The 16328-nt window shown below is 43.5% G+C and overlaps 1 protein-coding gene across 1 annotated transcript in view; it reads right to left on the reverse strand.

Moving 5' to 3' along the window:
- The window catches only part of MYO1H (myosin IH), a 132968-nt gene that overhangs the window by 74314 nt on the left and 42326 nt on the right, over positions 1 to 16328 (reverse strand). The window contains exon 2 of the mRNA XM_040619414.1: positions 1222 to 1250. The gene's annotated coding sequence lies outside the window, so the exon portion shown is untranslated. The remainder of the gene's footprint in view (positions 1 to 1221; positions 1251 to 16328) is intronic.

Below are 16328 nucleotides of genomic sequence, written 5' to 3' on the forward strand. Positions count from 1 at the left end.
GCAGCTGCTCCGCGAATCTACAGATGTGCTAAAATGGCATGTTACTACCCACACACGCGGTACGGACATCATTTGTCCTGGTTTAAATACTGTAGGACAGTTTTATAAGATATAACCGTTGAGGGACATGGGGTGAAGAGCACACGGGACCTCTCTGTGCTATTTTTGCAACTTCGTGAGTCTGTAATTTTTTTTTAATTTAAAAAATTACCTGTGCATTGGTCTCTGATGTGTTATAAAGTCATAAAAATACATAGTCACAAAAATGTATTTGAACTATGTCAAAATACTTGTTATTTGAAATATGGTGTGTTCAAAGAGACAAAGAAAGGCATTATATAATCATAAAGGGGACAATCCAATAAGATATCACAACTGTAAATATTTTTGTGGGAGCACCCAAATATATAAAATAACAAACATAAAGGAACTAACTGATAATACCACAATAATAGGGGGCGCCTGGGTGGCACAGCAGTTAAGCATCTGCCTTCGGCTCAGGGCGTGATCCCGGCGTTATGGGATCGAGCCCCACATCAGGCTCCTCCGCTATGAGCCTGCTTCTTCCTCTCCCACTCCCCCTGCTTGTGTTCCCTCTCTCACTGGCTGTCTCTATCTCTGTCGAATAAATAAATAAAATCTTTAAAAAAAAATAACACAATAATAGGAGACTTTATCATCTTATTTACAACAATGGACAGATCATTTAAACAGAAAATCAACAACGAAACAATGGCTCTGAATGACACACTGGATCAGATGGACTTAGCAGATATATTCAGAACATTCCATCGTGAAACAGCAGAGGAGAGACCAAAAGTGACAAGACAAGAAAGGATCAGAGAAAATCGCCAGAAACAATGACAAAACAAGTAATAAAATGGCAAGAAATATATATCAATAATTTTTTTTTTTGGGAGGGAGAGAAAGAGCATGACACAGGGGCTCGATCCCATGACGCTGAGATCATGACCCGAGCCGAAATCAACAGATGCTTAACTGACTGAGCCATGCAGGCGCCCCTCTATCAATAATTACTTTGAATGTAAATGGACTAAATGCTCCAACCAAAAGACATAAGGTATCAGAATAGATAAACAATAAGACCCATCTATGTGCTGCCTACAAGAGACTCATTTCAGACCTAGAGACACCTGCAGATTGAAAGTGAGGGATGGTGAAACACGGATGCCAAAAGAAAGCCAGAGTAGCAATACTTACCTTGGAGAAACCAAACTGTGAAGCAAAGACTGTAAAAAGAAAGAAAGAAACATAGTGGAATCCATTCTCTACAAACACTGAGCGTGGCTGGAAATCATGAGTCGCTTCCTCATTACCTGGCGGGGCGCTTCCTGATTCCTGACCAAATGACAAGTTCCTACAATTCAACTACCCTGGAGGAAAGAGGCAACCGCCGGGATGATTTGCACAAAGTGAGCTTTTGGATAAATTCCCCACCAACTAAAAATGCCCACATGTGGGTAATGCTCACCTGAGTGGCACGAGCCAAGTGCTCAGCTAGCCTTAGCATCGTTATTCATTTTGTTAGGTCATCAAGCCCAACTCCTTTGGAGGTCATTCTAAAGGCTCCATTGCTAATATTTCCAAATTAGGCTCTAAAAAAACGTTTTATTTTGAAATAATTATAGATTCACAAGAAGTTGCAAAACGAGTGCAGAAAGATCCCATGTACCCTTCATTCAGCCTCTCCCAAAGTAAACAATAACTATAGTACCAGGAAATCAACACTAGGACCATCTTCTGACTTTATTCAGATTTCAGTAACTTTTATATGCAGTCATGTCGTGTGCTACAATATAATTTTATCCCACGCGTGTACTCATTAACCACCGTGACAATCACAACACAGAATTGCTCCATCACTTCCTAAGTCATACCAACCAGTTTTTCTAACTCCTGGCAACCCATGTTCCGTTCTTCAGCTCTATAACCGTGTTATTTCAAGAAGGATATATGCACATGGAGTCACAGAGTACGTAACCTTCCGAGACTGTCTTTTCTTCACTCAGCATAATGCCTTTGAGATCCATCCAAGATGTTGGATGTATCAATAGTGGGCTTGTTTCTATTAGGAAGTAGTATTTCCACTCAAATGTTTACCAAAGGAGTCTGGGAATTAATCCACAAGTTAAGGAAAGATAGCTTGCCTTCATTGTTTAGGAAGTACAACCACATCCAGATGAATCTGCATGTATACTTCTACAGGAATGTCTTACCGTCACGACAATGGGAAATGCCACGTGACACCTTGCTTGAGAATAGACCTACCTGTTACATTTCCTCTGTAAGACCTGTTCCATAGTGAATACTCCCCAATGAACCCAATTACTCCTCCCCATGAATCATGTTTCCTAGAGTTACTATTCTGAGACATAAGGTAGGAATGGCAGGTAAAACCAGGACCTCTGGGAGTTCAAGTACCTTTCTGGTCAAGGACGGAGCCATTGGGAGTCACCGGTTGCCAGGGCGATGGTATTAGGTGCTATAGAAATGGATCATTGACTGAATGGATCGATGACAGGCTGTAGCTAGAGTTTCTTCATTGTGCATGAGGAGTCTGTGGCTGGCTACTAAATTATTCTAGCTACATTTATAAACGCTTCTCTGACCTTTTTGGCTATCTAGAGAAGGAGAAATTATCCTTCGACAGATCATGTCTTCCAAAGAGACAATTAACTAGAGATGGTCAAGCGAAAGAAAAAAAAAAATAGGTCGGAAAAAAAAATTGTCCTTCGACATCTTTAAGTTTTTAATGAACTCCTGGAAAAAGCCAGTAGGCTTGATACTCAAATTCCGTCTTCCACTGTCCCAGGAGAATTATTGTCATTGTCTACACGCCTAGGAAAATAGCTCAGTTTAAACTTCTTAGGGTGGTCTTTCCCTGGGACAATTTGGGGTTAGCACATCTAAAAGTAAACACGATGTACCTGGAATAGATTTATAGTCTCACATGTGAGGGTCGTTATTACCCATGATTCTGTTCGACATTTGTTATCTACCTACTACTTAAGGTCCCACCGGTGCTGCCCAACAGAGCAGCCACTAGCCATATGTGGCATTTCAATTAATTAAAATTAAGTGAACTTTAAAATTCAGTTCCCCAGGCACAGTAGCCTCATTCCAAGCACTCAGCAGTCACATACGCGTGGCAGCTACTGTATTGGACGTCGAGAATATAGACCGTTTTCATCATCACAGAAAGGTTGATCGACGGCACTAATCTAGGGCAATCTCAAATGAATTGGTAACACTCCACACTTCCATCCAAAGGGATCACAACCCCCCCAAACAATAAAAGGAGAACATCTACCCATCATCTCAACATGTTCACCAAATAAATTCAAAATCTTAACCATGAGCCTGGTTCTCGCTCTCTCCCTCCCGGACGCCCAGCTGTCTCTGTTGTTTCAACAGCTCCCAACAGAAGAGAAGGTGCCAGAGTGAGGCCACCTCCCAGTCACATTACCTCGGATGCCATCCTGCAAGGAGAGAGCGTGGGTTCTTAACAGTTATCCCGCTTGAGCCATTCGAAACTTCCTCCCCGTTGGCTTATGATCCTGCGATGCATAGCAGGGAGGTGTGATGCGATTCTAGCTCACTGGGCGGGGCCGTATTAATAATTCATCATAGGAGGCGGTGACCGCACCCTATGGCCGCCCACCTGTGGCACACGGGGCTGCTTGCAAGCGATAAGAACTGGAAACCCGACCTCCCTAGAGATTACGTTACAGCCACTGCTGATCTTTGATTAGTCACCTACATTTCTGACCAGTCACCGAACATTGAAGTCAGGACCCTCAGTGAGCTGCACTGAAGAAAAATAAAGATGTCTTGACTTCTCAGCCGAGATCCAGGTAGGTCTCTCAATGAACAGAAGTTGTCACCAGAGAGTCACCTAGACAGAGACTAGCTCCCATCCCACCCCTTAGTTGCCCAGACTTCTTGAAACCGTCATTTGAATGACTACGTCTACGTTCTGCCAGAGCTATTCCACGCTTAAATATGTATGTGTATGGAAGTGCATACCTCACTTAAAATACACGCAACCAGGAGCGTACAATGTAGGCACACTGTTCTCCTTGCTTTTGAGGTTTCCCTTACTCACTCTTGGTGGTCATCCGTGGTGGTAGGACACGTCCAGAGGCATACTGGTGGGGAACTGGGAATGGCAGGATCGCCTGCCTGGGTGACTACAGAGTATCTACAACTCATACAAAAACAAACTAAAAGTCAGTCTGCTTTTATATCCTCACCAGGTACCAGCAATTCTAGGCAGTGCCAGGGATAAAATAGTCCATCCGCAAAAGAATCTTTTGTTCATCTAAGTCTTAAATGATTATAGCCCAACTATTTCTGTTGAGTTTTAATAATGTATTTGTAAGCTTCAAATTAGCACGTTTTGTGGATTATCCTTTAAAAGGCATTGAATTCTACATAGAATTTGGAGATTTCCTAGTTATGTCATCATCCTCTGACACCCAGAGACTCAACCACACGTGTTCCTATTCAGAGTAAGATCATACTGAATTCGAATTGTTTGTGCTCCCTTTGGGCTCTGGTCTGTGTGTCCAGGTTCTGTTGTATTTACCTAATTCTGGGCTTAAACAATGGATTAGAAATAATGATAGCTGGGGCGCCTGGGTGGCACAGCGGTTAAGCATCTGCCTTCGGCTCAGGGCGTGATCCCGGCGTTATGGGATCGAGCCCCACATCAGGCTCCTCTGCTATGAGCCTGCTTCTTCCTCTCCCACTCCCTCTGCCTGTGTTCCCTCTCTCGCTGGCTGTCTCTCTGTCAAATAAATAAATAAAATCTTTAAAAAAAAAAAAGAAATAATGATAGCTGCATGCACTATTTTTTCTTTTTGGAGTTCTTTTTCTCATGTGCAGTTTTAAATGAAGTTTGTCAATCATAAAAACATTTGCAAAGAGCCAGAATCAGCCTGTAGAATTATACCCTGAAGATCCTCACAGAGAAAGTTGCATGAAAGCCACTAACTGTGGCTTAGCAATGGAGAAAATCAATAACTATGCAACAACAAAATGTAAGAAAGTGGATACATACATAGAAAAAACAAGGAAATTTCAAAGAAGAATAGCAGCAGAAATTGCAGAAGATGCCGGTTTTACTGGTGGAAATCAAAATCACAGGGGTTAAATGTCTCATTTTCACCAACTAGAGGCTTGTTCTAAAGCAAAGGATGTCATGATGTCAATACGACACCTGAGTGAGTTCGAGACTGACTACACAAATGTTTAGGTGAGACTTGCCAGGAGCCAGACTGCTACGTATCTCTGCTGACAATCCAGGAAAACCATGCAATGGCCCCTGTTGCCATCAGCTCAAAATGGCCAGGACTTGATTCCTAATTGCCAGCCTTCCCCCCTTTTCATTCCCACTTCCCACTGAGGACCAACCAGGGAAAGTCAGAGAAGCTTCCTGACCACCCACATAGAATGCCCTTCTTATAGTTAGTCTGTCTCCAGCTTCCCATGCCAACAGCCTCCACTCCGAGCTTACCTGAAAGCCTTCCTTTCTCCTCCCCCCACCCATAAACCTTTCCCACTTCTCTGCCTGCCTTACAATCTCTACCAAAACACAAGCGATGGTGGCCGACTCCCTTGTTACAGCAAGCTCTGAATAAACAGCCCTTGATTGGAAATAAACACAGACCGACCAAATGAAAACGATCAGCCATGAACTGACTCCTGTAGAAGAAAAACTTCAGAAATTTTTACTAAATGTAATGAACTCTCTAGTGAATTGTTCTGGTGGAAATTTTCAACTATGGAGACATCTGAAAGCTACAAGAATGGATCTGAAGATACAAAGACATGGATAATACTGCCATTTCTGGAATGCATTGTGAAAAGGAGTGTTTTGTGAATCTCTACCAAAATTTATCCTTCTATTTAAGAATTTTCCCGCTTGGGGGTGCCCGGCTGGCTCAGTCGGTGGAGTGTGCGACTCTTGATCTTGGGGTCGTGAGTTTGAGCCCCAGGCTGGGTGTAGAGCTTACTTAGAAATAAAATCTCTTACGGAAAAAAAAAGAAAAGTACTTTTCCTTCTTCTATATCTGTTGCTTTATATCTATTGAACCTGCATATGCAAAAAAAAGATCACTATTGACGTCGTTGACCGATATGCAGATGTTAAGGCTTAAAAACATAATGTGAAGTTATTATTCATTATTGTGACAAATATGCAGGTAGAACTTTTTCCCCCTTTGGTCAAAAGATAAACTAATGTAATTATAAAGTATCAACCATTACTTCTTTTCCTATTTTGGACTGTAATATTTTAATTTTGAAATGTTTTACTGGCATGATTTATATATAAAAATTCAATGAAATAAACTGCACCTATTTATTTTCTGACAATTCTGTAAGTTGTTTCATTTCATGATTATTACAGACAATAATATTGTTGTGTAGAAAGGAGGATGTTAGAAGTGACCCTGCAGGTGCCAGATATTTTCCAGGTTATGCAGCCGTATGGTCTAGTGTTCTTTTTCATGGCCCCGTGGCTTCCTGTTGTGCTGAGTCACCATAAAATACCTACCCAGTGGCTCCTGAGTGGCTCAGTTGGTTAAGCGTCCGACTCTTTATTTCAGCTCAAGTCATGATCTCAGGGTCCTGGGATCGAGCCCTGAACCCGGCTCCACGCTCAGCGTGGAGTCTGCTTGAGATTCTCTCTCCCCCTCTCCCCCAGCTTGCGTGCTTTAAAATAAATAAATAGAACTTTACAAAATAAAATAAAATATTGACCCGGAACCTGGAGGTGAGTATTTAGGCCGTTCTAAGTTTTTTGCTACTGTAATACCATACCTCTGACTTTGAGGCACAAATATGTGGAAAACTGCAGAATACTGACTTCCTAACTGAAATCGCTCAGTCAAGGTTTACGCGCCACTGATATTTTGCTCAACGTTGCCACACGGCCCTGCCTCGGGGATGCACTAATTTACGTTCCCAGCAGGGCCCAAAGATGCACGTTCTTTCCATCACAACGTGGCTTGCTATGTATTACCAGAAGTCTTGCTTGTCACTTCTCTGAGGGATAAAAGAGAATGTTTCCTTAATCGTAAGGAAGGTTAAGCTTCTTTTCATGTGCCTAAAATCCATATGAATTTATTTGTCTTTAGTCCACCATCTCTCTCCTCCCCCTCTCACCCAACTCCTTTTTGGATTATGGATTTTTCTAACGGACTTGTAAGAACTCTTTATAACTTAAGGAATTTGATCCTCTGACATGGTTTGCAAATAATTATCTCTATTTGGTCCTTGCCCTTTGACATTTAGGATTTTTTTTAATTTGTTTTCTATTTGAATACAGTTAAATTTGATTCGAAGTCTCTTCCTCAATGGTTTCCGGGGTAGGATTTTGCTCATCAAGGCCTTTGCTAAACTAAGTGCTCTGGACTTCGAGGCGACAACAAGGGCTCCGGGTGGGAACATAAACTTTTTAATGGGAAGCCATTCTTTCCCCCTAAAAATTTACAGAGGAAGTCATGAGGTGCTATGCACAAACCACTCTTTTATGGAAAAAGATGAAAGAAAAATATATAAGCCCCCTGTAAGCAGAAGCAGTATGGCAGGAACACTACTGCCCCCCAGCCTGATACACACGCCTACACACATGGACACGGTGTATGCAATTCAAGAAATCAGGGAGGGGCGCCTGGGGAGTTCACTTGGTTAATCTTGTATCTCAGGGTCATGGGATCAAGCCCCATGTTGGGCTCAGCCCTGAGTGTGGATGGAGCCTGCTTGAGATTCTCTCTTGCCTTCTCTCTCTGCCCATCCCCCCACTCGTACACACACTCTCTCTCTCTCTCAAAATAAATGAATGGACTCTAAGGAGGAAAAAAGGAGGAGGAAGAAAAAAGGAGGAGGAAGAAGGAAGAGAAAAGAAGGAAGAGAAAAGGAAGAGAAAAGAAGGAAGAAGAAAAAAAAGGAAAAAAAAGGGGGAAAAAGAAGGAAGAAAAAAGGGAAAAAGAAAAAAGGGTAAAAGGAAAGAAGGAAGAAGAAAAGGAAGGGAAAAAAGGAAGGAAGGAAGGGGAAAGAAGGAAGGAAAGAAGGAAAGAAAAATCGATCAATCAGTCAGGGAAGGCTGTAGGATAAGAGGCCCAAGGGTTTCAGATTCCAACAAACTGAGAGTGAGGTCTGTCTCCATCGCTTCCTTGGCTGAGTGACTTTGGGAAAGTGTCTTAATTTGGCTAAGCCTCAGTTTCTGCATCCATGAAATGGGGAAAAAACAGTATTCCCTACCTCACAGGGTTGTCTTTGAATTGAATGAGGTAATTAGCCCATGGAGCCCAAGATGGCCTATCGGATGTCAGCCACTCCTATTTATAAGCACCTGCTATACAGGAGATACAAGGCACAGAAACACCCACGGAGCAGCACAATATGTAGATGTGGTCAGATGAGACAAGAGAACTAGTAACCAACACACCAGGCCAACAGAAAGAGATGAGCAAAGGGCTATCTATATGCAAGATCCATTTGGAGCCTTTGCAGAGCAGGGGATATTAGAGATGGTCTTTGAAGGATGGGGTAAGAAATGCTTTCCAGCACTCAAAAAAAAAGGGGGGGGGCAGAAAAATCAGCAAATGTCTAGATTTGGGTGGAATACAGGATACCTAGCAACCAATGGTCACTTAAGCAGGTCAGCTATAGTCAGTCTGCTGTGGTCCTTTGTAAGGTCTTTCAAACGTAGAAAGCACATCTGTCTTTTCTGGTCATGTTGCAAATAGCAGGGACTCTATGTGGCATGCCTCCTCTTCCTCTTTTCAGGACTAAAGAATCCTTCCCCAGCTGCTGGGTAGGCTCATGGCTGCCCAGCTAGAAACTACATTTCCCAGCCTCCCTTGCACTTACGAGTAGCCATGTGACGTGAGCAGAAGCAAAGTGTGCACAGTCTGCATCACTTTCCTAAAAAGGAAATTGTGTGGCTTACTCCTCCATCTTTCCCCTTCCCACGGGTTGGATTACAGACCTGGCGATAAGCTTTTACCATGCAAACGAGGATAGCCCCCAGGAGATGGTAGAACAAGATGGAAGAAGCCTGGGATCCTGGATGGCCCTGTAGAACAGAAACACCCAGCCACACTGGGCTATTCACCTACCTCTGGGCTGTTGACAGAAATAGCTTCTATCGTCTTTAAGGCTCTGTCCTTTGGAGGTCTCCATTTCAGCAGCTCAGCCAGTACACTGATTTATATGCTTAGCAAGTGCTGCCAATTCTAGATTCACAGATCTCAGAATGCGGTCTCCTATTACCAAACCTCAGTAAATGAGGTGTTAATGGAGTTTGAAAAAGCTGAAGTTCACCACCCCAGTAAATAATGAGTGAACTGGACTGGGGTCACAATCTTTAGATCATTCATTCATCCTCTTACTTGGCATTTATTAAATCACCTTTGCTTCTAGAATGTATTCTCCAGAAAGTGACAAATCACAAATATAGGGTGCTTTAAGGAGAGGGTTAAAGAAGAGAAAGGTGATGGGTGGTCAATTTATAAGACATGTTTTGGGAGAGTTCATAGCGTGCCTGGAATTATGTTTAGGTGGTTAAAATGTAGGATTCCCCAGGCTCTTTCTGGTTGGGAGGTGCGCCTCCAACAGGTACCATCTTACTAAGTGCTCGATACATGCCAAGCAATGTGGATACATTTTTTTGTACTTAACCCTTATGTATTTATTAGTCCACATTCTCAAGAGAAACAGAACCAACAGGATGTAGAGAGATGTTCATGAGAGATATAGCAATTGGCTCAGGCTATCTCGGGGGGCCAAGAAGTCCCACGATCTACCATCTATGATCTGGAGAATGAGGAAAGCTGGTGGCGTAATTCAGCCCACAGGCCTAAGAACCAGGGAGCTGGTGGTGTATGTCCTGATGTGAGATCAAAGACCCAAGAACCAAGAGCGCCAATATCCGAGGCAGGAGAAAACAGGTGCTCCAAGTCAATCAAAAATCACAAGTTTACCCTTCCTCCGCCATTGGTTCTACTCAGGCCCTCAGTAGATTACATGAGGCCATTTTACTCAGTCTACCAACCCAAATACGAAACTCTTTGGAAATACCACACCAGACACACCCAGAAATTGGTGTATTACCAGCTATCGGGGCGTTCCTTAGCTTCGATAAGTGGACACATAAAATTAACCATCACACCTCATTAGAATCTTCAGTCAAATAGTAATAACTTCATTTTGCTAAGGGGCAAGCTATAGATCTGAGAAACCAAGTAACGGGCCCAAAGTCACACAGCTAGTAAGTAGTGTTAGTGGGCAGACATCCAAGCCAGTATTCGTAACCACTGCCCTGGAGGCTGGGAAAGTATGGTGGGTCTCATTTAGCCAGTTCAAAACATTTGAAATATCTCATTCAAAACAGGTGCAAAACCTCATTTAGCAGGCTCAAAACATCTCATTTAGCATATTCAAAACAAAAAGTTCCTTTTTTCCTCTTTCTTATTCTATTGTTTTTGAGCTCTTAAAAAAGAGTAAAATTAGCATTTTACACGCATCTTAGAAAAGATGGGATCAAGTTAGAATCCTCAAAGAATACTGAATCCAGGGGGAAAACGTCGATGTGGGGCAGGGTATCTTCCCACGGATAGCATATTAACAGAAAGGAGGAAGATGGTAATTATACAATGGAGAAATCAGACACCACCTCCACTGGGTGTCAAAAGTCAGCACCACCAACGAGGGGCAAATGGACACTACGAGCCTCCAGGTGGGATTCCCTAAGAAGGATGGAATATCACCTGTGCAGTATTGTAGCCAAGAATGCACCGCCGGAATTGAATTCGTGAGGGAACAATCACAACACAAGGAATGTTCTATTAATAAAATGGAGAGGGACTGTATTCTTCCAAGATATCATTTTTAAGTATTTATTTATTTATGAGTGAATGAGAAAGAGAGAAAAGGAGTGCTAGCTGGGGGAGCAGCAAAGGGAGAGGGAGAATCTCAAGCAGACTCAGTGCCAAGCACAGAGCCCAAAGCAAGGCTCGATCTCACGACCCTGGGATCACGACCCGAGTCAAAATCAAGAGTCAGACGCTCAACTGACTGAGCCACCCAGGTGCCCCCAGAATGTCAATATTTTAAAGATCAAGAGAAAAAGTTCCAGTTAAAAGAGGCTAGAAAAGGGAAAGAAGGGAAAAAGGGGGCATAAAGCGGGGGGGGGGGGGGGGGGAAGGAAAAGTAGAAAAAATAAAGAGGCTAAAGACCCGACAACTACATGGAATCCCTGACCCTACACTCAATCCTGCACTGGGTGGGAAACCTGCCGGAAAGAAGGGGACTTGGGGGTAAAGGGAGCACAAATGATAAAGCAAATGGGATAAGTGGTTTACCAATAGGTGAGCCTGGGCAAAGGGCACAGGGGTCTTCTATTCTTGCACTTTTCTTTTTTTTTTTTTTTTTTTTAAATATTTTATTTATTTATGTGACAGAGAGACAGCCAGCGAGAGAGGGAACACAAGCAGGGGGAGTGGGAGAGGAAGAAGCAGGCTCCCAGCGGAGGAGCCCGATGTGGGACTCGATCCCGGAACGCCGGGATCACGCCCTGAGCCGAAGGCAGACGCTTAACAACTGCGCTACCCAGATGCCCCTATTCTTGCACTTTTCTTATTCTTGCAAATAGGTTTTAACATTTAAAAAATATGCAAAACCATTCTTTCTTTTGGTCCCGGGTTTGGTTTTGATAGGTTTCTGATAATTACAAGGCTAACTATGTTGGTTGTATTCCCAAAGAAATAAACTCTTACCTGTTTTAGCTATTTAAAAAAAATATATTTATTTGAGAGTGAGAGAGAGAGAGAAAGCACACAAGCAAGGAGGGGGCAGAGGGAGAGGGAGAAGCGGGCTCCCCGCCAAGCAGGGAGCCCAATGTGGGGCTCAATCCCAGGACCCTGGGATCATGACCTGAGCTGAAAGCAGATGCTTAACCAACTGAGCCATCCAGGCACCCGTTTGAGTTATTGTAACGCTTTGCCCTTCTCTTTGTTGTCTCAGGAGAAGAAAATAAAGTTCCCTTTTCTCCTTTCCACCCAATCTCAACATGCAAAACTGTATCTGAGACTTGCTTTTCCAAATATTCTCGCTTACATCCTGGCCTTCACAGTAACCAGGGCGGCATCAGCACCCAAGTCTCAAGATATTGCATCCTAGACCCAAAGTTCTCTAAGTCTAAAGTATGATTACTATTCAGAAGTAGTATATTACCAATAATAAACTTAGTCATACTGAATGGTACACAGATACTATATTTAAATTTTTAGTACTTTTTATTCATCATGGATTTTCACATTAATTTTGATTTTTCTAAAATAATGCATTAGGGGCGCCTGGGTGGCACGGCGGTTAAGCGTCTGCCTTCGGCTCAGGGCGTGGTCCCGGCGTTACGGGATCGAGCCCCACATCACGCTCCTCCGCTATGAGCCTGCTTCTTCCTCTCCCACTCTCCCTACTTGTGTTCCCTCTCTCGCTGGCTGTCTCTATCTCTGTCGAATAAATAAATAAAATCTTTAAAAAAAATAAAAAATAAAATAAAATAATGCATTAAAATATTATCTTGAATTTTTCTGGTAACCCCTTTAATTTTGCACTTGAGGCAGGTGCCTCACGTGCCTCACCCTAGTCCCAGCTGTGTTGTGATTCAAAGCTTATTTTTTAAAAAAATCAGATGTGGACAGAAAAAAAAAAGTATTGTAGAATACCGGTAAGGTTATGTAGCTGTTTGGTTTAGTTCTCATTTGTGGTCGATTCCTTTTACACTACGAAGAGAGCAATTCTGTACAATATTGTTTAAAAAAAAAAAAAAGCAAAGTAACTTATACATATTTTGTAAGAAATGTAGCCAAACTCCAAAAGACCATGTAGGAATCGTGGATTAAGTTCTACAGCATGAAAAAAAAAAAGTCCATCAAGTGACAAATGGACAAACAGGATATATGCATGCAATGGAGTATCACTCAGCTGCAAAGAACGAACCACTGACACACGCTACAGCGCGGATAAACCTTGGAAACTTTGTGCTAAATGAAATAAACCAGACGCGAAAGGTAAAATGTATATGAAGTGTCTGAAATAGGCAAACCCATAGAGACAAAGTAGATTAGTGGTTGCCAGGGACCGAGGGGAGATCCAAAAGGGGACTGATTGCTAATGAGTACAGGGTTTCTCTCTGAGGTGACAAAAATGCTCTGGAAGAGTGGTGACGGCTGCATGACTTCGTACAGATGCGGAAACTCACTGAATTGTACGCCTTAAAAGTCCCTATTTGGGGATACCTGAATCGCTCAGTTGATAGAGCATGCAGCTCTTGATCTTGGGGTCATGAGTTTGAGCCCCACGCTGGGGGTAGAGAGGACTTAAAAAATTAATAAGTACATATTTTAACGGTATGTGAGTTGTATCTCAATAAAGCTGTTATTTAAAGAAACGAAAGAATAGTAACAAACAGGGAAGGGATATTCACCACAGAACTAACAAGGTTGCTCAATGTAAGAAGAGGAGGAAATGTTTGTAAATCAAGAAAATATCCTGGGGGCGCCTGGGGGGCGCAGTCATTGAGCGTCTGCCTTCAGCTCCGGGTGTGATCCCAGGGTCCTGGGATCGAGCCCCGCATCGGGCTCCCTGCTCCTCTGGGAGCCTGCTTCTTCCTCTCCCACTCTCCCTGCTTGTGTTCCCTCTCTCGCTGCCTGTCTCTCTCTATCTGTCAAATAAATAAATAAAATCTAAAAAAAACCCCAAAAAGTGGGAAATAAGTCTGCAGCCGCTCAGGAGTACCTCAGGAAGATGTGTGGCCAGTCTCTGCACCTTATACGGCAAATTCGTCACCGAACGTCCTAGCACCGAGTTGGACTAGCTACTCGAGACAAAAAGATCTCAGAAGGAATCTCAAACAGGAGAAGGCGGCAGAAAATCCCTATTAAGTGAAGCCACGTACAAGCTACAGGAGTAGAGAAAATAGAAAAGCACTAATAGCAAATGAAACAAAAGCCACTATTGCCCAGCTATCCCAGGAGCTTATCAACCCGAGCGAGGCGGGAGAAATCTTGCCTGGGGACCGGAGGAACGACCCCTGCCATACTGATCCTGTCCCATTCCAGGGAAGGTCCGCCCTGGCCTTTCTTTGCTGAAAGGTCTAAAAAGTATCCCCGAGGAAGCCAAGGAGAAGGTGCTCCTAAAATCCCCCTTCCCGTCGGCTTTGCTTACAGCTCTGCGCTCTAAGGAGGGCCCAGATTTCTGTCTGAATGTTTGCTAAGGCATCTGGGACTTGGGAGACCCCCCGCCCCACACAGGCACGCTCCCTCAGGGGATGGGGCCCATGCCGGACCTCAGAGCTTCTACCTCCAGTGGCAACAAGTCCTCCGAGGGCCTTCAGAAGGCATTCGAGCTTGTCAAAGAGATTATTTGCCATCTTGGATCGTTAAAATATTACGAAAGCTGGGGCAGCCAAAAACTCTCAAAAAAAAAAAAAAAATCCATACTGGATTTAGACACTTCTGGAATTTCTAAAATGGACTTCCTACTTCAGGGAAGCAGGAAATGACGGACTGATGATTCAACAGGATAACAAAGCAACACAAAAGCACGTGATATGTAAAGGGTTATCTATTTTGTAGTAAATTAGAATTAGCAGAAATGAGCCCCGTTAAACAAGGCAAACGTATCCATGGCATAACGCCATGCCCAGAGCTTCAAGGATGCTTAAGTGAGCAATGTGCCAAATTATATCCAGCATTATAATATTCATTAATTTTGGAAGAAAACCTTCCGTTACGACTACCCACGTGCTAACGACAACAACAAAAGCCCTCTGACATAAACACGGACAGTCCCGGTTCCATTATTATTTTTGGTTTAACAACCCAAGACTACAACTATATAGCTAGGTGAAACAAAAGGACAGAAAGGAGTGTGATTTCCTGGAAATCCCACAATGCAATTTCACTTTGAACTTGCAAGCACATACCCCCGCATGGTCGGCATGCAACTGGGTGGCGTTTTGTTCTAGAAGGATGGGCCCCAATTAAAAATAATGAGGCCCGTCTCCAGCTGCCAGACCCAATTAGAGATAATGAGGACTGATAGCTCCTGAAATAGATTCATTTTTCTCTGATAGACGAATTGGGACAGGGGCCTTGGTAGGGGTCACTGGGCCAGGCCTGGCCACAAAGCATGGGTCACTCAGGCTTAAGAAGCCCTTACGAATCCAGTTATTAAATAAGGAAGTAGGAATAACCCCGCAAGACGTTCATCCACCAGCCACTTATAATCTGCCACATTCAGATATGCACGGCTAGCCAAACGTTGCGTCTATTCACATTAAAACTTTCTAATAATGACTACATCACTTAAATGATTGTTTCTAAAAGCACCAAGAAGTGTGGCTGACTTCACGTATGTCTGTGTGTGTGCCTGTACACACACACACACACACACACACACACACATTTTGGGGTATTTATAGACTTACAGAAAAGTTGCCAAAACAATACAGGGTTCCCCCAGATCCTTCACCCAGTTCCCCCTAAGGACAACATCTTAGGTAACCTGACACGTTTGTCACAACAAAGAAGTGAAATTAACAATCCTGTCAACTCAACTCATTAGCCTGGGAATGGGGGAAGTGAGACCAAGATGGCCGAACAGCATTGGAGTAGGGGAGGGAGGGAGCAGGAAGTAATGCTGGGGTCTACAAACTGCGGGGGACCTGGGCAACCGGTCAGTGATGGAACTGCTCACCTGTTGGAAGAGAAGAATATCTGGACAGGTACAGGCAGGCCAGCAAGTTGTGCCCAAGGACTCTGATTGAACTCTTTGCAAAGGCCTCCACACATTAGTAGCATCGCTGTGTCATCTGAGGTCCTGTCTGGACAGGCCCGTGATGTAAGAATGAATAGTTATCAAGGAGGCAACGGTCTTGTGAAAGCCTTAAAGGAGGGGGTGCCTGGGTGGCTCAGTGTGCTGGGCGTCTGCCTTGGGCTGGGGTCATGATCCCAGGGTCCTGAGATCGAGCCCCGAGTTGAGCTCTCTTCTCTTCTGGGAGCCTGCTTCTCCCTCTCCCTCTGCCTGCCACTCCCCCTACTTGTGTGTGTGCTCTCTGTCAAATGAATGAATAAAATCTTTTAAAAAGGAAAAAAAAAAAGCCTTAAAAGGAGGAGAACCAGGGTGCTCTCAGTGTGATACATTTGGAAAGACTTCAGTGTGAATCTATCATCCCTGCTCCTGGGTCCCTGAGCAAGATTTTAACCGCTAATAAGATGATTTTAATATCAAAG

This window comes from Ursus maritimus, unplaced genomic scaffold (assembly GCF_017311325.1).
Source record: "Ursus maritimus isolate PB19 unplaced genomic scaffold, ASM1731132v1 scaffold_33, whole genome shotgun sequence".
In the NCBI taxonomy this organism is placed as follows: domain Eukaryota; kingdom Metazoa; phylum Chordata; class Mammalia; order Carnivora; family Ursidae; genus Ursus; species Ursus maritimus.